Source organism: Oryctolagus cuniculus, chromosome 2 (genome assembly GCF_051225735.1).
Source record: "Oryctolagus cuniculus isolate XC-2025 breed Fujian yellow rabbit chromosome 2, ASM5122573v1, whole genome shotgun sequence".
In the NCBI taxonomy this organism is placed as follows: Eukaryota; Metazoa; Chordata; class Mammalia; order Lagomorpha; family Leporidae; genus Oryctolagus; species Oryctolagus cuniculus.
The window spans coordinates 168,606,267-168,630,951 of record NC_142868.1 but is presented as its reverse complement, the minus strand read 5'-3'; the positions used below and the strand labels follow the sequence as shown (position 1 = coordinate 168,630,951).

At 39.0% G+C, this 24,685-nt stretch overlaps 1 protein-coding gene across 6 annotated transcripts in view; it reads right to left on the bottom strand.

Moving 5' to 3' along the window:
- The window catches only part of MAP4K3 (mitogen-activated protein kinase kinase kinase kinase 3), a 220,684-nt gene that overhangs the window by 188,269 nt on the left and 7,730 nt on the right, over window positions 1–24,685 (bottom strand). For 2 of the 6 annotated variants that reach the window (XM_051842965.3, XM_089326506.1), the window contains exon 2: window positions 3,299–3,372. The exons of the other annotated variants lie outside the window; for them this stretch is intronic. The gene's annotated coding sequence lies outside the window, so the exon portion shown is untranslated. The remainder of the gene's footprint in view (window positions 1–3,298; window positions 3,373–24,685) is intronic. 6 annotated transcript variants of the gene reach the window in all.

The window sequence follows — 24,685 nt, the reverse complement described above, 5'->3', positions numbered from 1 at the left end:
CATAGTGTCTTAAATAAATGAAATTAAAGGTTTGAAGAAAGTATTGGATGGGAATTACGAAAGGGAGTCAAAGATGAGTATTATCACTGAACCTCAATAGAGATCCACTTGAAACTGAGTTAGATGTTTCAATACAGATACTGAACCAGTTTGAGATTTTCTCCACAAAGCTTTAGTATACAAAGAGCAAAAATCAGAAGTTTAAAAACAAACAAACAATATATGCTGGGATAGGCTCAGAATGAAAACTAAAGATGACAAGGTAATTTAATACTGCAGCAGAAAGAGACTAAGAATCATCCAGCTTCTTACATGCAATTTCTATTTGTTAGTGTTTGCATAAACCTCTACTTACCTAGCATTATAACAAATGTAAAGACACATCTCCAATCCCCAGGCACTATGTTGAAGACAGAATGGTGGGGGCTGGCGCTGTGGCTAAGCGGGTAAAGCCGCTGCCTGCAGTGCTGGCATCCCATATGGACGTCAGTTCACGTCCCAGGTGCTCCACTTCTGATCCAGCTCTCTGCTATGGCGTGGGAAAGCAGTGGAAAATGGCCCAAGTCCTTGGACCCCTTTACCCACGTGGGAGACCTGGAAGAATCTCCTGGCTCCTGGCTTTGGATCAGCCCACCTCTGGCCATGGCAGCCACTTGGGGAGTGAACCAGCAAATGCAAGACCTCTCTCTCTGTCTCTACCTCTGCCTCTCTGTAACTCTGCCTTTAAAATAAATAAATAAATCTTAAAACACACACACACACACACACACACACACACAGTATGGTTAAGGGAAGAAATAACTAAAAAAATGAATAGTACTTAAGTGGATTGTTTCTAAGTGCTGATTCCAACTGTGGAAAGGGCAGAAAGATACTTCCACTGTTAAAGATACTTTGAAAAAGTTCTTATCACAAACCCAAAACATAAAATATTGTAAATGCTTATGTTCAACATTTGCTTTTTCAATATTCTTTAAGTTTTTCTGATTACATCAGAGAAAGAGCTGTGGTTGATCACTTTTTAGCTTCTTTTACACATAAGTCTGAGTATTTTAGAAAGATGGAAGAAAGGCTGTTAATCTGTCATCTAACAAGGCTGATTTCCAGTTCAGGAAAAAACCTTCACTCTACCTAACCAAAAGAAGTAACTGAACCCTTGAAAGACTGGTAGAACATATCACCAAGAGTCAGAATCAGTTAAGAGTTGCCTGCCTTTATGTAACAATCTGGGCCCTTTTCAAAATAACTTAACAGAATTCCACAAATCTAGAAATTTCAGTAACTAAATAATCATAAACAAACAGGTAATATAATACTGCAACTATCAGAATTTTTTGTAAAGTTCTCTATCTGTATAAAATTTGGTTATGTGCCTATATAGCATCATAACAAACTATACTGAAAACCATTATAGTCACTACTTGGTAACAGCCAAGTATCTTATTACATGATTTTGGAATAAACACGGAAGTGTGTGATGAAAAACTGAATTTGTCATTAAGAAACAAATACTAAATTAGTTATAATTCAAATGATACTTAAAGGATTGTGTTAAGGTCTTTGAGTGGCTGAAGACTGGAACTAGTATTCTTAGTAATATGTTGTACAAAACCATTCCCAACTTTTTTTAAAAGCTTTGTAGCTTCTCAAAAAATGAAACTTTCTCACATTTAAATCAAAATGTACAGAACACCCATTTTAAATACACAACAGGCTATGTGGTATAATGACATCAGACATTTGCTTTCACAGCATATATCAGAGTTATTGTTGTTGATATTCTAGAATACTTTTTCTATATGATTTTTTTTTCATTCAAACAAAACATGTCCATGCTACATCATCCACATAGGCATTAATATCTTGTAGGGGTGGGTATTTGGCCTAGCAGCTAAGCTGTTGGTTGGGATGCCTGCATTCTGTATCAGAGTGCCTGGGTTCAATTCCCAGTTCTGCTCCCAATCTCAGCTTCCTTCCAGAGCACCTTGGGAGGCATCAGGTGATGGCTCAAGTAATTGGGTTCCTGCCGCTGTGTGGGAGACCTGGATTGAGTTCCTGATATCTGGCTTTGATCCCAGCCCCATATTGGCTGGTGTAGGCAGCTGGAGAATGAACCAATGGACAGATCTCTCTCTCTCAAATAAATAAAAAATAAAAATTTAAAAGCCACCTTTTAGCGGCTGGTGCTGTTGCATAACAGGTAAAACTGCCACCTACAGTGTCAGTATCCCATATGGGTGCTGGTTCAAGACCCGGCATCTCCTCTTCCAATCCAGCTATCTGCAATGACCTGAGAAAGCAGTGGAAGATGACCCAAATCCTTGGGCCCCTGCAACCATGTTGGAGACTCTGAAGAAGCTCCTGGCTCCTGGCTCCCTCCAGATAGGCTCAGCCCTGGCTGTTGCAGCCATCTGGGGAGTGAACCAGCAGATGGAAGCTCTCTCTCTCTCTGCCTCTTTCTCTGTCTTTCAAATAAATAAATAAGTAAATGAATCTTTAACAAAAAGCCACCTTTTAGAAATAAAAGGTGTTTAAAAGATTTTGATGTCATTATACTGTTCTTAACGTTGGGGATAAATGGACAGAATCCAATCAATGTCCTCTTAAATACAGTACAGTATTGTAATACTTTTTTTTGATGATTTACTCCATATAATTCTACTCTCCTTAGGTATGAGTGGCTTAGGAAATGGACATCTACCTCAGAGAAACTTGGATTCTACTTTTAAAGCTGTTATTTAATATCTAATTTGAAAGTAGAATACAGAAAGTCAGTGTTTGATGCCCCCATTTCTGACATAAACGCTGATGCTTTCCCTACATTTTTTCCTATCTAAAATTTACTGAGTAGCTGTGCTATCAATTCCAGAATGAATGTACCAACTTATGTTACACCTTTAAACAGTGACTCTATTTCATGATGGTAAGATGAGGAAAGAGAATGGCTGTTTCAGTGTCTCATTTAGTTATTAAATATTTATTGGGAGTTAATGACAGGTTGGGTATGGTGCTAGGTGCAGGAATACAAAGCTTTTGTTAATACTTAACATTGCTATATGGTAAAACTAACATTTAAAATCCAATTTCAGGGTGAGCAATTGAGATTGGTGAGAAAGTAGACAGAACTAGTTAACTTTATTTAGCAAAAGCTGCATCATTCATTTAGTATCTTCATGAATACAATTTTCACGGGAAAAAAAAACCACTGTGATTATTAGCAAAGAAAAATCTGAAGGTCTGAAGATGGGGAAAATGATATCGGCTACATGTGGTGGCAAATAAAAAGAGGCTTCAATACCTGATAACAGTGAATGTTTGGCACACTATAGGAGGACAAAGAAGGTACGTCATCCCAAGAAAGTTTGGTTACACCTGGGGGAAACAGAAATCCAAAAGTGTCAATTTGGTTTAGTGCTACGCAAGAGGAAAAAGAGAAAAACAAAATAAGAATAACTTAGAAGCTATAATAGAATCTGACTAAGACAGGCTGACGTTAATATATAAATAAGTAAGTAAGTAAATAAATAAAAAAAACCATAAGAACACCCAACAGGGCTTTCCTAAACAGGATCATGACCACAGATCCAAAATTACATAACAATGAAGAATATCTTCTGGTTCACTCCAAATACAACCAAAGGCTGAAGCCAGGAGTGGGAAATTCAATCTGGGTCTTCCACATGGATAGCAGGGGCCCAAACTACTTGAGTCATAATTTGCTGCCTCTTAGGATGCTGCAATTTGGAGCAAAGTCTGGAATCAATCTAGGCACTCTAATATAACACACGCACCCCAACCAGTGGTTTACCACTAGGCCAAATGCTCACCCTAAAAACAAATACTATTAATTAACATTTATGAAGTACTTACTACGTGAAGGTTAATGTAGTAAGATTTAAATGCTTTATTAAACCTCACAGTAACAAATTAAATACTACTAATCATTCTGATCATACAAATGTATAAACTGAGGCATAAATAAGTTAAATTACATGTCAAAGATTACATTTAAAAATATATTACAGTTTATTTTCTAGTACAGGTTAAATTCAAATTTAGCAATATGGATCAATGAAAAGGACTCTAGGAGCCCTGAAAAGAAACATAGGAAATAACCTTCCAGGGGCCCTAGTGGAGAAGAGAAGGGAGAAACATATACAATGCAATCTTCAGATGTTCTTGCATCTGTCCAAGGTCCTGTTTGAGCTCATTCCTAACTTCCCTATGTAATATGAACTCCATGTTAGGCTTTGCATTGGTTCTGGACAAATCAATCACATCCAGGATCTGAGGACTTTGTGATAGGATCACATAGCATACTTCATTAGCATATACCCAACCAGTCAGGCAAAAATCCTCCTTCAGAAACACATCAAAATCCTGAGCCAGGCAGTGCCTTTGACCTCAGGCCCTTCTGGCAGCTGGGAAGGTTTCTCTGCCTCTTGCAATAAATGTCCGTCATTTTGCTTGCCTTCCTTGTCTTGTGCCTCATTCGTTGTGGTTGTGAGACAACCCAGAAGAAGAGAGAAGCTGTAGCACAAAAAAGGTAGCAGAAGCTGTGATTCAATGGGAGAGGTTGTAAAATGACAGCCTTTATTTCTAAAGTCCAAAGTCCTCCTGGGATGCAAGAAAGTCATGATTCTCAAATTGCAACAAATTTATGAGCCTCATTTTATAAGTATGTTGCACAATTGGACAAACATCAGAATTAATGATTCAAGTTTCCTTTGGATATTCTATGCTAATTCATCTGACTTTAAGCAACAGTAGAAATTTATCATGCTCCACACTAAAGAAATGGAAGTTCTTTGCATACAAAAATCTCTTCTCCTGGCATTTATTGGTAGGCAAGTACTAAGAGAAATCTAACTTCAATTTAATTATACTTAACTGAACCAGGCTTATGTGATTAAATGCCCTTAAAACTGAGGGAGCAAAAAGGAGATAGCCAGGAAAGAACAAGAAGGAAAATAGAATTATGGTGTAAACAAGACATTGTGAACATTATTCCAACAAGGACCAAATGAAACCACATTCTGATAGTTTCTATGGTTTTTCAGGCTCTCTAATCCTTATAATAATCCTAATATGGAAGAATTATAAAACAATATTTCAAGAATAAATTCCCTCTCTCCATACCATGCCTCTGATTTTAAGACTTGAATTTGAGTTGTACAATTTATTGAATTATATGGTGAGTTATGTGGTATATGAATTATAACAAAATAACAGTTAAAAAATTTAAGTCTGACGTTAGGGGATATAGATGGAAAACTGCACTGCTTAAAAACAAAACTCCAGAAAAAGTACTAAGATTTTCCATAGAAGTGGACCAATGGAACCAACTGCTAAACAGGTTCTGGTAAAATGGAAAAGATAAGATGTTTCTGGCATGTTAATAAAGAAATCCCTTCAGCTAATTTGGTTTCGACTTGATAAGCAGCCAACAAAACGCCTCTGCTAACTGCGATTCTGACCCACTCCTCTCCCCTCTATGCAAGAGACATATGTGAAGAGGGTGACAGCCACATGCTTCTAACAGAAGGAAAAATAATATTCTGGCAATTGTCATGCAATGGCTGGGAGGGGGGGACTGTCCATGTTTTATTCCAATGTGTAAACTACTTTCCTCACAAGCATGATCTCCTCAACCAGAAAAAAACACTTTCCTTTGGGGAGTGTACCATTTCATGTCTGTATGTTCATATTTTTAAGGAAATGTACTCTTTTCTAACCACTGTCTCCTCTCATAAGCATGGGGGGGGGCACTTTAGGGATTTTTCTGGCATCACTGAATCACTTCCAATCCACTTTCCTCACCAAAAACAAATACTTTTTAAAAACTCAAGAGTGAACAGTATGGCCGTATACCTCCATGTTTTCACACATCTGTTTCTGGCAGAACAGCCCAATGAATGGACTTGACACAGGCTATCTAGGTTCAATTGCTGACCCTACCATTTACTAGCTGTGGGCCCTGGAATAAATTACTTAAGCTCTCTGTGCCCCTCTGTCTTTGTACATAAAGTAGACAATTAAAGTTCCTACATCATAGCATGGATTATGACTAGAATTGATTATTACGTGTAGAAGTTCACAGAAGGACGCTCAGCACCAAAGCCCAGGTCATGGTTTCTAATTCTTCCATAAAAGGAACCAGGGCGCTTTGGTTGATTATTAGGAAGGAAGTTACAAGGTGAGCCTGAGGCCTCCTGTCGTGTCAGAAAGAGCTAACAAATAAGTGCCTGAAAGTAAATGTTAAAAGCAAATGATGCGAACATATGAAACGGACACAAGAGACAACCTGAAAGAGCTACCAATGGCTAAGCTGGAAATCTGAAAAAAATAAATCATGTGGTACTGGATTATGACCCAAAGTATGAAATATTCATAAATTCATGTGGATATAAAATAACTGAATACAATCTAACAGAAGAAGTCCAAGACATTTCTATAGCTACCCCATCTCTCAGAAGTAAAGCTTAGCTCCTCAGCCCGTCTCCCTCACCCCAGGGTGGGACAAAAATAAAGTTTAGTTAGTGACTTGCCTTTAAGGAGCACAACATGAAAGGCTGGGGATGGGGGTAGGGGATGGGAAGTAACATCATATTATAGAAACTTCATAAACACAACCAAAGATCAAGGTTAACATGGCCATTGATAAGTTATAATAACAGCACAGACTCTCCACCCATCCCAGAATCTATAACTCAAGTTTAAAAACAAACCTAAATTGAGAAACATTCTACAAAATACCTATCAATATCCCTCAAAACAGTCGAGGCCAAACAAAACAAAACAAAACAAGTGTATGAAACTGTCACAGACCAGAAATTCTGCCTACCTGATGACTAAATGTAATATGGTATCCTGGAAGTGATATCGAGACACAAAAGAGACATTAGGGAAAAACTAGCAAAATCTAAATAAATTGTGAAGTTAGCTGACAGTACCATACAAATGTTGATCATTAGTTGTGATCAATGTATCATCGCTTCTCGACCTTTTGGCTAAGATCAAGTGTTATGAATTTATCGTGGTAATATATTAACAAAAGAGGAAACTGAGTTGACTTTTCACGACTTTTTATAGACCTAAAATCATTCTAAAATAAATGAAAAATTTAAATAATTTTTTAAATTGCTATGTATTTACAAAGTTTAAATCTTGGCCAGATAGACAAAAAAAATTTCTCTTACAAAACACCTGAACTTGTCATATAAATTTTGCAGGAAACATTGCTAAAAAGCTAGATTTCTTCTCTGCCATATAAAAAAATAATATTTCCAGATATTTTTCTAAAGACCATCAAAATAAGTATTTGAAATAGTCAAATTCTTACAAAATAGTCTATTTTAATTTCACATTTTTAATTACTTCTTATAAAAGCAATGTTAGATTACAGAAATATTCTGTAGTTTTAATTCAAGTATTGCATCATAACATAATAGAAACAGCTAAAGAAATTCAACATAAACAATACTAACCTACTATAAAAATAGTAGCTCTGCCCAGTAATTAAAACAAACTTCCAATTTTGTTTTTTGATAGAAAAAACAACCATATTGCCAAACCTCATGTAACCACAGTTTATTGGAAGGAAATAAAGAATCTCAACATGCCAAATCAAAACATCGTACACGATTAGCAGGCTCCAGTAGTATCAGTGAGACAACAGCACTAACCAGAAACATCAGACCCCAAAAGAGAAATATAAACACAATAACTATGAAATAAAAATGACAGTGACTGACTTCTCAAACTGAGTGGCATTAGAAAAATAAACATAATTCTGGATGGCCTGTTTTTTTAAACAGGCTTTGTATTCCATCCTGAATGCTTTGAAGGTTTAAGGTCTGTGTTTTTATTGATGGAAGAAAGGGTGTGGAGCAGAGGTGAGGCAGGCAAGGACTGGAGCAAGAGAAGATGACTAAGTTCTCACAAATATCTGAGCTGGGTTTCCTGCTACTTTCAATCTTCAATATGTTCTTCTTTCCATCCACCTTGTTACCTCCTAAGAACAGAATGCAGGGAGTACAATCTCTCTTGCGTAGGGACAGAGGAATATAATAAATCAACCATTCTGCTCAGGCACTAAAAGGAATACAGGAATCAGAAAAAAAACTTTTAAGTACGTGTAGATGTTGAAAGAACTCTGACAAGAGTTGTGCGTAACCCCTCACTATCCCAATTTACTCCATTATTTTTACCTGTTTCATCTAGAAATACTAATTTGTAATACCAGCCCAAAGGACCATAACTTTCATATACATGTGTACTTACAGCACAGATCTTTTGTATTATCATTCATTCACCCCTGGTACCACACTGCAAGGGAAAAATCTGAAACTATGAATTGTGAAATCCTTAGACATTAAATGAGGACTTTGTTCCCTCTGAAAACCCAAGCAAGATGGCTCTTCCCTTAACATTTAACCTTAGACTGCCTTTTTACCAGGTTTCCCCTGGTTAAAAACCTCTTGTTATGCTTTCCCATCCTTCTCCTGAATGTTCCCTTATTTCATGCTCTAATGATCGGTCTAATCATTTATTAAAGACACTATTACTCCTCACCCCGCCCAGGACTTTCTGCATGTCTGAGAAGCGAACACCCAAATGGAGGGAGGGGCACACCTGGGCATGTGCAGAGGAAGAAGGACCTCATTGGCAAAACCAAAGCAGCCACAGCAACATGGGAATTCGAGTGCACTGGACTCTTTCCAGAAGCTAAGGATACCTCAAATACAGAGATCCAAAATTAAATGTCCTATTAAATTCTGGCCTAATCCCAAGCCTCTCCAATTGAGATGTCCCTTGCAGCGTAAAATTTCTCTTAACTGAGGTGTAAAGTTTCCTCAACCCCCAATCAGGGAGGCAGATTTATGATGGATTTGTCCTGGTTCCTTACTCATTAGCTGCAGTAGTTGTAGCAGCAGCAGCAGAAGTAGGCCTATCTCTACTCAAAGAACTGGCATTGTGGAGTGTGACTGGGCAGTGTGCAGGGATCCTGTAACACTTCCATCACTGAAGGATTCTTAGTTTCTTTAAAGATTTTTTTTGTTTTTGTTTTTAACTTTTATTTAATGAATATAAACTTCCAAAGTACAGCTTATGGATTACAATGGCTTCCCCCCCATAACTTCCCTCCCATCCGCAACCCTCCCCTTTCCCGCTCCCTCTCCCCTTCCATTCACATCAAGATTCATTTTCAATTTTCTTTATATACAGAAGATCAGTTTAGCATATATTAAGTAAAGAATTCAACAGTTTGCACCCACATAGAAACACAAAGTGAAAAATACTGTTTGAGTACTAGTTATAGCATTAACTCACAATGTACAGCACATTAAGGACAGAGATCCTACATGAGGAGTAAGTGCACAGTGACTCCTGTTGTTGACTTAACAAATTGACACTCTTGTTTATGGCATCAGTAATCACCCTAGGCTCTTGTCAGGAGTTACCAAGGCTATGGAAGCCTTGGGGAAGTCAGGGAAGAGTTCCCCAACTCTGATCATATTTAGACAAGGTCGTAGTCAAAGTGGAAGTTCTCTCCTCCCTTCAGAGAAAGATACCTCCTTCTTTGATGACCTGTTCTTTCCACTGGGATCTCACTAGCGGAGATCTTTCATTTAGGTCAGTTTTTTTGTTTGTTTGTTTGCCACAGTACTTGGCTTTCCATGCCTGAAATACTCTCATGGGCTTTTCAGCCAGATCCGCATGCCTTAAGGGCTGATTCTGAGGCCAGAGTGCTGTTTAGGACATCTGCCATTCGATGAGTCTGCTGTGTATCTCGCTTCCCATGTTGGATCGTTCTCTCCCTTTTTTATTCTATCAGTATTTGCAGACACTAGTCTTGTTTATGTGCTCCCTTTGGCTCTTAGTCCTATCATTATGATCAATTGTGAACAGAAATTGATCACTTGGACTAGTGAGATGGCACTGGTACATGCCACTTGATGGGATTGAATTGGAATCCCCTGGTATGTTTCTAACTCTACCGTTTGGGGCAAGTCAGCTTGAGCATGTCCCAAATTGCACATCTCTTCCCTCTCTTATTCCCACTCTTATATTTAACAGCGATCACTTTTCAGTTAAGTTTCAACACTTAAGAATAACTGTGTATGGATTACAGTATTCAACCAAAAGTATTAAGTAGAACAAACAAAAAAATACTAAGAGGGATTTGAAAATATTTATTTTTTATTTTATTTTACTTGAAAGAAGACAAGAGGAAAGGGGAAGGGAGAGGAGGGGATAAGAGAGGAGAGGAGAGGAAAGGAAAGGAAAGAAGAGGGGAGGGAAGGAGAGGGGAGGAGAGGGGAGAGGAGGGGAGGGGAGGGGAGAGGAGGGGAGGGAAGGGAGGACAGGGAAGGAGGGAGTGGAGAGGGAGATATCTTCCATCCACTGTTTCACTCCTCAAGTGGCTACTATGGCTGGGGCTGGGCCAGGCCAAAGACAGGAGCATTTGGGCTATCATCTACTGCTTTCCCACATGCATTAGCAGGGAACTGGATCAGAAGTGGAGCAGCTGGGGCTCAAAGTGGCACCCATATGGGATGCCAGTGTTACAGATGGTAGCTTTATCCACTATGCCACAACACTACCCCCACTCTTGTTTTCATGTGTGCTCTTTCCTTCTTTATTGAATCTCTCCACTGGACCCTTCAAATATGCTAGTCTACCACTTCCCAAGATGTGGGTTGGAGAAGACACTTTTCTACTACAATATATTATTTTAATCAAGCTGTCCCAAATCTAACTCCACATTTTGATTCACTCATTTTATTTATTTATTTATTTTTGGACAGGCAGAGTTAGTGAGAGAGAGAAAGGTCTTCCTTCTGCTGGTTCACCCCCCCAAATGACTGCTACGGCCGGCGCTGCGCCGATCCAAAGCCAGGAGCCAGGTGCTTCCTCCTGGTCTCCCATGTGGGTGCAGGGCCCAAGCACTTGGGACATCCTCCACTGCACTCCCGGGCCACAGCAGAGAGCTGGACTGGAAGAGGAGCAACCGGGACTAGACCCCGGTGCCCATATGGGATGCCAGTGCCGCAAGGCGGAGGATTAACCAAGTGAGCCACGGCACTGGCCCAAAATTGGATTTTTTTTTTTAACTGCTGAGTTTTTAAGAGTTAGCTGTCTTGGATACATGTCCTTTACCAGGTATGTTTAGCAGATTTTTTTCCCATAGTCAGTGACTTTTTTTTGTTCTTTCTTAGAACAGAAGTTTTTAATTTTAATGAAGTCAAAATTATCTACTGTTTCTTTCATGGATTATGCCTTTGGTGTTATATCTAAAAAGTCACTCCTACTTGGCCTACCAGTTATGACACCTGCATTTCTTAAAGTATCTGGTTTGATTTCTGGCCCTGGTTCCCAATTATAGCTGCCTGCCAGTGAGTCAGGAAGTAGGAGGAAATATCTTCTGTAGTCTCTAGTTGAGGTTGATCCTGCTAATTTTTCCAGTATCATATCATATCTTACCCCCTTTGAGTGTGTTCTTCAGGAGTATTTGTTGAGCACCTGTGCTTGGGCCCTGCACCCGCACGGGAGACCAGGAGGAAGTACCCGGCTCCTGGCTTTGGATCGGCACAGCACTGGCCATAGTGGCCATTTAGGGGGTGAACCAACAGAAGAAAGACCTTTCTCTTTGTCTCTCTCTCTCACTGTCTATAACTCTACCTGTCAAATAAAAAAATAAATAAAAATCCAATTTTAAAAAGGATTAAAGATCTGAACTGACATTTTACAAGAAAAAAAAAGATATACAGAGAGCAAATAAGCATACAAAAATAGGCTTACATCATATATTACTAGAAGTTTGCATATTAAAAAAAACAGAAATCATTATAGATACTTCATTAGACTGGCCAAAACCAGGGACACATGTTTGGCCCAACAGTTAGGATCTCCTTGAGACACTCACATCCTTTATCAGAGTGTCTGGATTTCACTTCTGCTTATACGTCTAATCTATATTCCTGCAAATGTGCACACTAGGAGGCAGTAGGTGATGGCTCAAGTACTTGGGTCCCTGCCATTAACATGGAAGGCCTGGACCAAGTTCCAGGCTCTTGAACATTTGGGGAGTGAACCAAAAGACGGAAGATTGGTCTCTGTCGCTGACTCCTGCATGCTCTCGCTTAAAGAAAAGAATGGCCAAAACCTGAAACACTAACAGCAACAAGAACTCTCATTCATTACTAGTAGGAATGCAGAGTGTAATAGTCACTTTGTGAGACAGTTGGGCAACTACTTGTAAACCAGAAATAGTCTTATCATGCAATCCAGCAATCACATACAACTTGGTATTTACCCAAATGAGCTGAAAATTTTAGTCCACATAAGAAAACAGCACATGGATTTTTATAGCAGCTTTACTCATAACTATCAAAACTCTGAAGGCGCCAAAATGTCCTTCAATGGGTAAACAAACCCATGATACAATCACAAAATGGACTATTGTTCAGTAATAAAAAGAAATGAGCTTTCAAGTCATAAAAAGACATGGTTTCTATTTCAAATTTATATTAGCCAACAGATACGGAGAATTTCAAACTGAGAAATTAATATAAAAATTAGTCTCAGACCAAGAAAACTCGTGAAATTCCTACAATAAGCAAAAGCAAAATTATTTTGGAAACATACATACCCATCCCCAATTTTAGCCACAAATATTCTTAAAAAAAAGATGAATTCAGAATAAAAATGTACTATGAGAGCCCATATAACAAACCAATCTTCCAAAATTTGAAATTATAGAACACTAGTTTGAAAGAAAATGTTACGAAATATGTTAAAATGGTGAAAGTTATAAAAGGGGTAAAAAACTGAAAACAGGGAACTATAAAAAGGATATATACTTGAAAAAGAATAACAAATTCCAAACATAATTATTAATATGTAAAAGGCAATGGAATCTGCTATGGACTCTACCAGGTCCCTCTAAGATTCACATATTGAAGTCCTAACCCCAATCTGATGATACTTGGAGATGAGACTTTTGGGAGATAAATGGGTTTAGATGAGGTAAGGAAGGTGGGGTCCTCATTATGGGATTTGTGTCCCTGTAAGAGGAGACACCAGACAGCTTGCCCTCTTACTGTGTAAGTACCCTTGAGAAGGCTACTTACAAGCCAGGAAGACAGCCCTTATCAGAAACCAACCATGCTGACAGCCTGATCTTAGATGTCTAGCCTCCATAACCTAAGTAAATAAATTTCCATTGTTTAAGCCATCATCTATGATATTTTGCTAATGGCAAGTCAAGCTAAGCTAGAATCCAAATAGCCAAATGTGAAATATTCTGAGCATCAAAATAAATAATAAGGATGAAATTAAAACCCAATGAATAGAATAAAAATCCATAATACAAAAAATAAGTACATCAACAAGTGGAGAAGAAAAGGCTCTCTTCTCCCTGATCAGTGACAATTAACCGAGCACCTAAAAGGAAACCTGCTGAAGTGAAATGGACACTATGAGAATCAGTGACTTGATCAGCCCTTGTCCTGACTGTCAAGGAATAACTTAACACTTTATCCCTTTTAGTATTTTTCTACTTAATACTATTGGTTGAACTCTTTTTTTAACACACAATTATTCTTAGGTGTTTAAATTTAACTGAAAAGTGATCCCTGTTAAATATAAGAATGGGAATAAGAGAGGAAGATGTACAGTTCGGCACATGATCAATTTGACTTGCCCCAAACGGTAGAGTTAGAAACGTGCCAGGGGATTCCAAGTCAATCCCATCAAGGTGGCATGTACCAATGCTATCTCACTAGTCCAAGTGATCAATTTCTGTTCATATCTGATCATAATGATAGGACTAACAGACAAAGGGAGCACATAAAAAAGACCAGTGTCTGCTGATACTAACTGACAGAATTAAAAGGAGAGAACTGGCCCGGTGCCATGGCTCACTAGGCTAATCCTCCACCTGCGGTGCCAGCACCCCGGGTTCTAGTCCCGGTTGGGGCGCTGGATTCTGTCCCAGTTGCTCCTCTTCCAGTCAGTCCAGCTCTCTGTGGCACGGGAGTGCAGTGCAGTCCTTGGGCCCTGCACCCGCATGGAAGACCAGGAGAAGCACCTGACTCCTGGCTTCAGATCGGCATGGTGCGCTGGCCGAAGCGGCCATTTTGGGGTGAACCAACGGAAAAAAGGAAGACCTTTCTCTCTGTCTCTCTCTCTCTCTCACTGTCCACTCTGCCTGTCAAAAAAAAAAAAAAAAAAAAAAAGAGAGAGAGAGAGAGAGAACAATCCAACATGGGAAGCAGGATACACAGCAGACTCATCAAATGGCAGATGTCCTAAACAGCACTCTGGCCTCAGAATCAGCCCTTAAGGCATTCGGATCTGGCTGAAAAGCCCATGAGAGTATTTCAGGAACGGAAAGCCAAGTACTATGGCAAACAAACAAACAAAAAAACTGACCTAAATGAAAGATCTCCGCGAGTGAGATCCCAGCAGCAAGATCGGGCCATCAAAGAAAGAGGTACCTTTCTCTGAAGGGAGGAGAGAACTTCTACTTTGACTATGACCTCGTCTAAATAAGATCAGATTTGGCGAACTCAAAAGGCTTCCATAGCCTTGGCAACTCATGACAAGAGCCTCACGTGATTACTGACACCATAAACAAGAGTGTCAATTGTTAAATCAACAACAGGAGTCACTGTGCACTTACTCCCCATATAGGCTCTCTGTCCTTAATGTGTTGTACTATGTGAATTAACAGTATAACTAGTACTCAAACAGTACTTTACACTTTGTGTTTCTGTGTGGGTGCAAACTGTTGAAATCTTCACTAAGTATATACTAAATTGCTCTTCTGTATATGAAGATAATTGAAAATGAATCTTGATGTGAATGAGATGGAAGAGGGAGCGCGAGATGGAAGGGTTGTGGGTAGGAGGGAGGTTGGGGGGGGAAGCCACTGTAACCCAAAAACTGTACTTTGGAAATTTATATTTATTAAATAAAAGTTAAAACTAAAAAAGAAAAGGCTCTCTTCACAGAATGTAAACCAACACATGTAGAAAAAACCAATGGATTCTGTCCCGGTTGCTCCTTTTCCAGTCCAGCTCTCTGCGGTGGCCCAGGAAGGCAGTGGAGGATGGCCCAAGTACTTGGGCCCTGTTCCCGCATGGGAGACCAGGAGGAAGCCCCTGGCTCCTGGCTTTGGATTGGCACAGTGCCAGCCATAGCAGCCATTTGGGTGGTGAACCAATGGAAGGAAGACCTTTCTCTGTCTCTCACTGTCTAACTCTGCCTGTCAAAAAAAAGAATAAAGAGTTGAAAAATCATGATGTTATGAGACATGGAAAAATAAAAGGATAAAGGATACTAAAGAGAAACAATAGAAAAGTGGTGGGGGAAGAAATGACAGCCAAACATCTAACAGTTCACAATCTTTCAGGACTGATGAAATATGCTTCATTTCAGATTGAAGAAAAGCAACAAATACTTTTATTTAAAGTCACACACAACAGTGTGAAACTGCAGGATACCAAAGTCAAAGAAAAAAAAATCTTTTTCTTAAAAAAATATTTTTATTTATTTATTTGAAAGAGAGTTAGAGAGAGAGGGAGAGATAAGAGAAAGGTCCTCCATCTGCTGGTTTAATCCCCAAGTGGCCAAATGGCCAGAGCTGGGCCGAACCGAAGCCAGAAACATCTGGGTTTCCCACGTGGGTGCAGGGGCCCATGCACTTGGTCCATCTTCCATTGCTTTCCCAGGCCATAGCAGAGAGCTAGATTGGAAGTGGAGCAGCCGGGACATGAACTGGCTCCCATATGGGATGCCAGCTCTGCAGGAGGAGGCTTCATCTACCACTCACTCCACAGCACCAGCCCCAGAACAACAACAACAAAATCTTAAAACTCAACCACAGGGAAAAGTTGGATTAGCTAAAAAAAAATAAAAGTAAAAAAAGAGATCCAATTTCTCAGCAGCAACAGGTAAAGAGAAAACAAGAAAATATCTTCAAAGTAAAGAGAAAAAAATGCCAACTTAAGAGTTCTAGCCCCTGCTATGTTCACACTTATAAGTAAAGAAAAAATACATTTGGGGAAGGGAGAAAAGACTAAGTTTACCTTACACAGTCCCTCATTTTATTTATTTATTTATTATTTATTTATTTATTTTTGACAGGCAGAGTTAGGCAGTGAGAGAGAGAGAAAGAGAAAGGTCTTCCTTCTGTTGGTTCACTCCCCAAATGGCCACTACAGCTGGTGCTGTGGCAATCGGAAGCCAGGAGCCAAGTGCTTCCTCCTGGTCTCCCATGAGGGTGCAGGGCCAAACCACTTGGGCCATCCTCCACTGCCCTCCTGGCCACAGTAGAGAGCTGGACTGGAAGAAGAGCAACCGTGACAGAACCAGTGCCCCAACTGGGACTAGAACCCGGGGTGCCGGTGCTGCAGGCGGAGGATTAGCCAAGTGAGTCGTGGCGCCGGCCTCTCGTTTTATTTTTTAATTTTTATTTTTTTAAAGATTTATTTATTTGAAAAGTAGAATTACAGAAAGGCAGAGGCAGAGAAGTCTTCCATCTGCTGGTTCACTCTTCAAACAGACACAATGGCTGGAGCTGGCTCGATTTGAAACCAGGAGTCAAAAGCTTCTTCAAGGTCTCCTGTGAAGGTGAAGGGGCCCAAGCACTTGGGCCATCCTCCACTGCTTTTCCAGGCTATAGCAGAGAGCTGGATCGGAAGTGGAGCAACCAGGGCTCAAATGAGAGCCCGTAAGGGTTGCTGGGCTTTACCCATTACGCCACAGTGCCAGCCCCACAGTCCTTCATTTAAAAAAAAAAAATCCTTCCAAATATTGCCTCTATACTGAAAAGAACTGAACCTGCAATAAAGAAGTAAGAAACCAGGAGGAAACCATGAGGACAGAAATTGAAAAAACATTGTAAAAAAAAGCACTCTCTGCATAAAACAGTGATAAGCCTCATCTGGGACATTTAAGAATAGTGTATAATAATCAAAATAAGAGATAACACAAAATAGAAAGGCAGTGGATGAAATTAAGCATTCGAGGGGCTGGCGCGACGGCTCACAAGGTTAATCCTCCTCCTGCAGCGCCGGCATCCCATATGGGCGCTGGTTCTAGCCCCGGATGCTCATCTTCCAGTCCAGCTCTCTGCTGTGGCCCAGGAGGGCAGTGGAGGATGGCTCAAGTGCTTGGGCGCCTGCACTCACGTGGGAGACCGGGAAAGATGCTCCTGACTCCTGGCTTCGGATCAGCTTTGCTCTGGCCATGATGGCCATTTGAGGAGTAAACCAATGGAAGGAAGACCTCTCTCTGTTTCTCTCTCTCACTGTCTATAACTCTACCTGTCAAAAATAAATAAAAATCTTTTTTTTTTCTTTTGACAGGCAGAGTAGACAGTGAGAGAGAGACAGAGATAAGGTCTTTTTTTTGCCGTTGGTTCACCCTCCAATGGCTGCCGCGGCCGGCGCATTGCGCTGATCCGAAGCCAGGTGCTTTTCCTGGTCTCCCATGGGGTGCAGGGCCCAAGCACTTGGGCCATCCTCCACTGCACTCCCTGGCCACAGCAGAGAGCTGGCCTGGAAGAGGGGCAACCGGGACAGAATCCGGCACCCCGACTGGGACTAGAACCCGGTGTGCCGGCGCCACTAGGCGGAGGATTAGCCTATTGAGCCGCGGTGGCGGCCTAAATAAAATTCTTAAAAAAAAAAAAAGAATGCTTGTATGCTGAGCATTCATTAAAAAAAAAAAAAAATTAAGCATTCTAATGACTACATACTGACCTTACGGAGAAGAGAGAGATCAATTAGCTTTACATTAGAAATGATGAAATTTAAGAGAAACTACCAAAAGGATAAAAATGAAATCTGTTAACTTTAAAGCCAACAGAGAAGAAAGGAGCAAAACAAAAGAAATTTTACTGAACAGCATCTAAATAGTTCCCCATGCAGGTTAGAAAGACAAGATTGGCCCTGATGAATCTGGAAAACACTACACTGTAAATCAAATGAGTTCCAATCTTCAGTTGCCATTCACTGATCTAGATCTTGGCTATGAGAAATATTATCTATCATATTTTCCAATGTGGGCTTCATTAGAATAGTTGTCTATTATCTCTTTGCCCACTTAAGTTCCACAGTAGTATTTTTATCCCTATTTATCCTTCTGGAATGAATTCACAGTAAGTTTTTTTGCAAATGTACATCTAACCTTTAAGTCCTAGGTCAGATCAAGATTTGCTCTCTCAGCCAGTGCCATGGCTCAATAGGCTAATCCTCCGCCTAGCGGCGCCAGCACACCAGGTTCTAGTCCCGGTCGGGGCGCCGGATTCTGTTCCGGTTGCCCCTCTTCCAGCCCTGCTCTCGGCTGTGGCCAGGGAGTGCAGTGGAGGATGGCCCAAGTGCTTGGGCCCTGCACCTCATGGGAGACCAGGAGAAGCACCTGGCTCCTGCCTTCGGATCAGCGCGGTGTGCCGGCCGCAGTGGCCATTGGAGGGTGAACCAACAGCAAAGGAAGACCTTTCTCTCTGTCTCTCTCTCTCACTGTCCACTCTGCCTGTCAAAAAAAAAAAAATAAATAAAATAAAGAAAGAAAAAAGATTTGCTCTCTCATCTTTCCCTTAAACTAAATGTCTATGATATTTATACAGGTTTTTTGCTTTCTTCAAGTGTTGAAATATTCCCTAGAAACGTCCCATAGATTTTCCACCTATGTGCATTCTGTTCCCTTATATCACAGTACAAGCTCTTCAAAATTAGAAAGAAAATTTTTAGGATCTACTAAACAACCCAGCAACACTGAGTATTTTTCACTTAAGTATGAAACAAACCATTACCTGTATTTTCCTTTAATAAATTAAGCTCAAAAATAACAATTTTGCAAAACATAGATATATAAACATACTATATCTGTTGGTTTCCGTAGTGTAGTGGTTATCACGTTTGCCTAACACATACTATATTTCACATATAAAAATAAACTAAGTTTGTAAGATTTTTGTTTGAATCTTTGGATATATAGCAAAAGTGAATGTCTTTTTAGATAGTCATTTCCTCTCTCTTTTCCTTTCATTTTTGCCAATTCTAAAAGCAGTCCATATGCTCAAGACTAAAAATGAGCAAGGTTAAGCCAAAGGCAGTCAAATACTACTAGTACAGTGAGGAGTCTAATAAAAACTGAAAACACAGCTCACAGTGTGACTGAAGAAGTATTCCATAATCTTACTACAAAATTAGGAAAGTGAGGGGTAAAATTTATTAATTAAAAAGAAAAAAGGTAAAGCACTAATGAGATCAGGAAAATCTACATAAATGGAGAGATGGACTGTATTCATAGACCAGAAGATTCAATCTGCTCAAATCTCAGTTCTCTACCAACTGAGCTTCAGTTCCCACACAATCTGAATCAAAATCCCAGCACGTTATGTATGTGATAAAATATCACATATAAAATATATATAACATATATGTTTATATATGTTATATATATAAAAGATATAAAAGATAACATTGCACACAAAGACTTTTCTTTTTTAAAAGGAGCACATGCACAAACTGTGAAATTTAACTAAAGCTTAGTTAACTGTATTGTGCCAATCAATTTTCCTGATTTTGATAACATACTGTAATTTTATCAAGATATTACTACTGGGGGGAAGGGAGACTAGATGTTGGGTACATGGGACCTCTTTGTTCTCTTTTTGCAACTTCTGATGAGTTTATAATTATTTCAAAACAAATGTTGAAACATTGCAGCAGGCTTTCATATTTGACTTGAAAAACTGATTCTAAAATCTATATTGGAAAAAAAACTAAAGAAAATCTGTATGGAAAAGCCATGACCCAAGAATAGATAACATAATTTTGAAAAGTACAACACAAAGGTGGAAGACTCACACTACCAGTGTTAAGACTTTCTATACAGCAACCAAGTAAGACAGTGAGTTACTGCTGAAAGAACATGTACCTCAAAAGAACAAGAGTCCAGAATATACCCATACACACACTAACAAATGATTTTCATTGTAAATACAAAAGCAAACCGTGATTCATTTATATAAAGTACTAGAAGAACTTACACAATTTTTTAAAAAAATCAGAACAATGATTATGAGGGATGCGTGGAGTTGCAGTGATGAGTTGGAGTTTGGCAGTTATGAGTGACTTGAGAAGGGGTACAGGGATCTTTCTGAGGTTAAGTAAATATAAGTGTGCAGGTTACGAAATTATATACATTTATCAAAACTCATCTAATTTAAACATAAAAGATCTGTGCATTTCACTGTAAGTAAACTATAATTTGAAAAATATAAAACAGGAATGGGCATTTGGCCTTGGATCTCATATTTGAGTACCTGGGTTCAATTCCCATTCCCATTTCCATCTCCCAATTCCATTTTCCCACCAACGCAGGCTGTTGGAGGCAATGGTGTGATGGCTCAAAGAGTTGGGTCTCTGCCACCCACAGGAGAAATCTGGATTGCATTCATGGTTTCTGTCAGATTTTGAACCAGCTGAGCCCTACCTGTTGGGAGCATCTGGGGAGTCAACCAGCAGATGGAAGATCTCTGTGTCTATGTCTCGCTCTCAAATAAATATATAAATAAATAAGAATTTAAATACATCAACATACATGTTTTGTGATAGACTGTATTCAAAAAATGGAAAAATGCATCAAAACATTAAATGTTTATCTCTTGGAAGGCTGAAGAAAGATGCAGTTTTTCAGAGGTGGGTGTTGTCGTGGAGTGGGCTAAAGCACCATTTAGGACATCTTCATCCCAAATCAGAGTGCTTGTAACTGAGCCTCACCTCCACTTTCAATAAAGATTCCTACTAATGCATATCCTGGGAGGCAGAAGATCATGGCTCTAGTGCTTGGGTCCCTGTCACTCACACTGAAAACTTAGGAATTCCTGGATCCTAGCTTTGGCCTGGCCTAGTCGTGGCTGTTGCAAGCATTTGGGGAGTGAACTAGTGGATGGAAGACTGACATTACACACATACACACACATACACACACACACACACTCTCTCTCTCTCTCCATAGACAGACAGATATATAAATACAGATATTGGTTGTTTCTAACAAATAAAAAATGAAATAAAAATAAGAAGTATTTTTAAAATTTATACCAGAATAAAAATATCTAGCCTGTATTCTACTATTTCACTTATTATTTTGATTAGCATTCAAATCTTCAGCATTTTTCAATGTTTCTCACATCTTCTCAATAATCCCTAACTAAGAGCTGAAAGGTACACTGTTATCAGTTCCTATTAGTCCTAAAGATACTACTAAAGAACTGTTATTTTCCCCTGAAAAATGAAGAAACTCTTTAATAGTTTCTTTAGATTAAGCAAAGCAAGTAAATAATGAAAAGAAACCCCCAAAATCTCTATATTTTCTAATAAAGCATCCAAAATTCATCAGAGCTCCTCTTTTCTCAAATTTACTGTCTTGTTAATGGATATCATTCTTCATATAAATGTCTATTAATTTATTTGAGTGATCATTTATAAAAGCACCTATACATGCTCCTACACCAGTCCTAAAATGTTGAAGTCCTGTTTTAATCATGTTTTCTCCTTCCTAATGTTTCTCCACAAAGCCTTGTCAAAGTGTTCTCCAATATGCTCACCACCTTCAGCTTATTCCAAATAGTTTTCTTGTATAGTTCCTTGAATCCTGGGGTTCTGATAGGACGAAAGCACTTTCTTAATAATACTAAAATACTATTTGCTCCCTTTTATTGTTCTGACATTTACACTATGATGTCACACCAATGATGAGACAACCACAAATGCATTAGCACAAAAAAGCAAGTGGGCCCACAAATGCACCAGTAGTCACCATCTTCTTCACTGAGGGCAGGGGAAAGCCAGTTTCCTGTAAGAATATTCTGTTGAGTACAAATGTTATGAGTTTTCTTAAACTATTACCCTTGAATACTTGCCATTTTAGTATCCTCTCTGATAAAATGGGAAATATGCATAGGGCATACTTGCTGCACAGTGTAGTGCAATGGTCGTCTCAACAGCACTTGTGTGAGTGAGCTGCAGGCTGACCTAACCCCTTCTTTCACAGAACACCAGTTTTATTCAAAAGAATGACAAATTATGGTTATTTAAGCGTGGATACTTCACAGGCAAGTTCTTGAAAATTAATTAAGCCAATCTGTTACTTTGATGAAAACAACTGACAGTATTGCAAGTGATGCATCCAGCACTTTCAAACAGTAATTTCTATCTGGAAAGACATATATTACTTGAATCACTATCTCAGAACTTTTCTGATGAAAGTAGTAATGATTCCTCATATTGTATAATGAAGTATGGCAACTTTATCAAGATCTGGATAATTCAGTGAATTTTTATTTTCCAAATGACCATGTATGATGTTAAAAAAAATCAGGCATTGATTATAAAAAAAAAAATCCATTTCAAGTCCAAGAAGAGACAGATGGTTAGTAGTTTAGCATAAAGGTAGGAAAGCTCCTTCAGAAGGTCTTATTTGGATTCTACACTGTACCTAAGCTTTAAGAAGCTGCTACCTGTCAAGTTGTACAGATGGATCGGGGGAATAACCAAAACTATCTGAAAAGGCTATCAAAATATATTTTTTAAAGATCTATTTATTTGAAAGGCACAGTCATAGAGACAGAGAGAAAGAGATCTTCCGTCTGCTGGTTACTCTCCAAATGTCTGCAATGGCCAGGGCTGGTCTTGGTGGAGGCCAGGAAACTCCATCCAGGCCTCCCACGTGGGTGCAGGGGTCTAAAGACATGGTCCATCTTCTGCTGCTTTCCCAGGCATATTAGCAGAGAGCTGGATCAGAAGTGGAACAGTAGGGACTTGAACCAGCGTCACAGGAGGCAGCTTAACCTGCTGTGCAACAACACTGGCCCCTATCAAAATATATTTATTTTTCAACTACTCACATGTAAGAGACCAAATTTTCCTCACATTTATAGCAACCACAACAAAATATCACAACAAAGTGAATGAAGAAATAGAATGGAAAATCTGTTTTCTGTTTTACCAGATAGTAAAGAGATCTGTAAAATGTACAACAATGTTGTACTAAATGTTTATCAGAAAAATTGGTTATTTTTCATAAAAAATGTTATGTCAACATGTGATAGGTTTATTCTTTTATTTAGTTATGAATATTTAAATTTCATATTTTGATAAATCATTAATGAATATAATTGCTATCACTTAATAAACATAATTGCTAATATGGTAAATAGCAATAGATCCAATGTAAACATTACAATATAAACATTATTGGGATTCTCAATAATTTATAAAAATGTGGAGGGTGTTCTGAAACCAGAAAGTTTAAGACTTGTAGATGCTATCTAGCAAGTCTCTGTTCTCCTTCCTCTGATCTATTCTGACTGTCAGAATAGCACTGAGCACTTTCAGCATTACCACTCCTTATACAAAAGCCTTTAGTGTTCCCAACATCCCCCTTCTTCATACCTAGACAATTCTGTCTAGCTTTTAACAGGTATGTAAATTAGCCCTACCCTATCAGGCAAGTCTGATTTCTCCATGCTCCCCAACACACACCTTCCATGGCAGTCAATCCTCTGTTTCCCTCCCCAAGGCTTTACCTATGTAGTTATACCTACCCTCCACTTCCTCCTCCACTTTCCTTCTCTCTCCCCATCTTCTGCAAGCTGTGGAAACTTTATTCATCCTTAGAAACTAGACAGCAACTTGAATGCTGGGCCTGAATTTTTCCTTTGGTTTCTAGGCAATGAAAATTCTTGGAGCAAGGGAAGGTGTATGATTTACACAGGAAAGACTTTCTTGCAACCTCAAATTTCTAAGAAGAATTTAAACAAACAAAATAAATGTCTGATTTTAACATACCTAAATTTATGGCAAAATCTAAAATACTTCCACAGAGTTTAAGAGTTAAGGTAGGCATGACATTGTTATATTAAGAATCCAGGCCTATAATCTCAGGTCAAGCAGCTAAAACTCTGAAACGTGGCATCTTCCAGAAAAAGAAAAGAATGTTAAAAAAAACAAACAAACAAAAAAAACAAAAAAAAAAACAAAAAAACAAAATTAAAGTAGAAAAGAAATGTCATTTCATCTCTTGAATTACAGTCTTTTTGTATTGTTGAACAAAGTTATCTTCTTAAAACTCAACTTAATCTTATGTCCAAAAAAAACAAAACAAAATCTGTATGTGGGACATGTGTTTGGTGCAACAGTTTTAAGCCACGCCTCGAGACACTCACATCCTGTTATCAGAGTGCCTAGATTCTATCCCAAGCTCCTCTTCCAATTCCAGCTTCCTGCTACATCTGAAAGATAGTAGGTCACAGCTCAAGTACTTATGTCCCTATCACACACATGGGAGAACCAGATTGAGTTCTGGATTCCTGGCTTCAGCTTGGTGGGAATTTGGATGGGAGATGGCTCTCAAATTAAGTAAATATCTACAGAACACATACAAACAATATGTTAACAGTCCATTGATTTAGTCACTACAGTTTGAGTCTTTCTTATCTAAACTACTAGGACCAGAAGTGTTTTTTTTTTTTTTAAGATGTACTTATTTATTTGAAAGGCAGAGTTATGGAAAGGCAGAGGCAGAGGCAGAAAGAGAGAGAGAGAGAGAGAGAGAATCTTCCATCTGCTGGTTCACTCCCCAAACAGCCACAATGGCCAGA